Below are 2731 nucleotides of genomic sequence, written 5' to 3'. Positions count from 1 at the left end.
GGTGTTCTGAATTTTGATGCTTTAAAAGGGCAGATGTTTTTCCAAGGGCTTTCTTGTACACAGTAAAAGGTTGCGTAAGAAATGTATTTTGATGTTGGACATCTGACTGAGGGAACATGACACAAAACTTACACAGACCGCCATTTAACAGTTTGCTGAAGGTCAACCATGAAAACTGATTCATCCAAGAAGATTGAAATGATAAAGTCTTTTTGAGTTCACCCGTATTCGTTGTTTGAGCATGACCTGTTTTTAACTTGGCGACATCGTCTGGCAAGGGTTGATTCTGAATATAACTTATCTTTTCAGCTGAGGACATTGTGTTCAACTTTATTGCACCTGTTACAATTTTACCAAGATCAGAAAAATCCGAATCGTCAAAAGATGTTTTATCTTTATCATGTTGTGTTGTCTTAATAAATTCATTGTCATCAGATTTATTATCCGTCTTTTCATTTTGTGAGTCCATGGTGATTTCCGGGGTATCATCTGAATCAATACAAAATTTTGACTTTTTATGGGCAGGCTCCTTCATTTCATTGGATTCAGTAGGTAAAACCGGGAAACAAACCACAAAATGATTTGGTGACCAATTGTTTGGGTTGCTATTTTCAGTGTGTGACCACATGATGTAGATGGGGAACCCTGACGTACCTTTTCATCTGAAAAAGGCTTTATTTCTTGATGAGGAAAATGTCTGTTTACAGCAACATTTTGTATTGTTGGATAAATGCTATATATTGGATGATTAAGGGTATTTGCCGCTGCGAAAAATGAATCAAAGAACAATATTCCCCTGATTTGATTGAATTTAGAGTTTCATTCTGAATCGACTTGAGAAAATTCTCCGATACAAGTGATCTGTCCGATACTGACGTCTCCACAACATATTGTACACTTGTGGGATGAGAACACATCTTGTCGTAAGTTGCCTATGACGCATACTTTCTAGAATTTTTTACAAGTTCTAATACGGTCATGATACGAAGTTCGATATGTCTCTCTTCATGACCAAAAATGGCTTTGGAAATAGCGACTCGGCAATTTTGTCCAGATTACCATCTCTGGGCAATATATCGGACCTCATTGCACTCAATTATGCGCATGTAATATTTAGAAACAGTATAAAACAAGGTGTGTTCTTAAAATTAAATATCCTCGAAAGTGCCTATACTGATGAAAGGCTTAACATACCGTAATATGATATTTGTAACATTAACACGATATGACTAATTTGGACCTGTCCTAGAGTCAAAACCCTAAGGTTGCAAAATTCATAATTTGGTACATCCTTTCCTGCTTTTCCTAAATATGCAGTTAGTTTTATACCGTAACAGCAAACATAAAGAAATCTTTCAAATGATAAAGACAATAATCATTATAATAATTTTGGCCCCACCCTGAAACCAAAATCGTTTCCCCCTGGGATATTTTGGAAGGGGGTGACCTACTCTTTCTAAATATCTATTTAGTTTCAATTTAGTATCAAAAGCATTAAAGAAGAAATTATTTAAATGTTTTATACACATACACCATATAATACTAAGTTTTGGCCCCATGCTGGGGTCAGAACCTCTACCCCGGGGATCATGAAATTTACAACTTTGGTAGAGGCCTTTCTGCTCTACATCATTGTGTATTTAGGTTTTTTGTTTTTTTGTTTGTTTGTTTTTTTTTTTTTTTTTTACACATGTGTGGTTGTAGAGAGGAAGATCTTTGAAAATTGGTCAATGTTTGGCAGTTTTTGCTCCATATCTACTATCCCAGGGGTACAAGAGTCCTGAAATTTACAATCTCTGTCCCCCTTTGTCCCAAATATGTTTCATACCAAAATTGAAAGGAATTTAATGGTACTCATCAAAAAGAAGTTTAAAATGTTGAATTGTTCACACATTTGATAACTGACCATTTTGCCCCACCCTGATACCAAAACCTCGACCCTTTGGATCATCAAATTACAATTTTGGTAAAGGACTACCTACATATATATCTATTTAGTTTCAATTTAGTATCAATACGTTGTATCACTAAAGAAGATGTTATTTAAGTGTTTTACACATAGACACTACATACCAAGTTTGGCCCCACCCTGGGGTCAGAACCTCTACCCCGGGTATCATGAAATGTATAATTTTGGTAAAGGCCTTTCTACTCTACCTCACTGTGCATTTAGTTTTTCTTACACATGTGCGGTTGTTTTTAAAATTGGTTAATTGTTGGCAGTTTTTGCCCCGCTCCTAAGGACCCAGGGGTGCAGGAGTCTTGAAATTAAGAATTTATGTCCCCTTTGTCCCAAAGATGCTTCACACCAAATTTGGAAAGAAAAGAATTAGAATGGTAGTTATCAAGAAGATGTTAAAAGTGTTGAATTGTTAACGCACGACGACGGACAACCAATTGTCCAATTATAGGTCACCTGACTTTACTTTTACCTAGGAAATTAAAATAATAAAAACAATAATTTCATAACCTCCTGCAACCACCTGTAAATGACAAAATAAAACTACAAAACTATGGAAAACGTTGCGCAGTAAAACTTACTGATAAATAACAACAAAGGAAAATGGCACAATATAAAAACAAAACAAAACAAACCAAAAAACAAACAAACAGAAAACAAACTACCCACCCCCCACAAAAAACAACAACACGAAAACCAAAAAAAAAAAAAAAAAAAACAACAACAAAAAACTCAACCCCCCACCCCAAAGACCAAACAAACCATGAGATA

This window comes from Ostrea edulis, chromosome 2 (genome assembly GCF_947568905.1).
Source record: "Ostrea edulis chromosome 2, xbOstEdul1.1, whole genome shotgun sequence".
NCBI classification, from domain to species: Eukaryota; Metazoa; Mollusca; class Bivalvia; order Ostreida; family Ostreidae; genus Ostrea; species Ostrea edulis.
Note: the sequence above shows the minus strand (reverse complement) of the source record.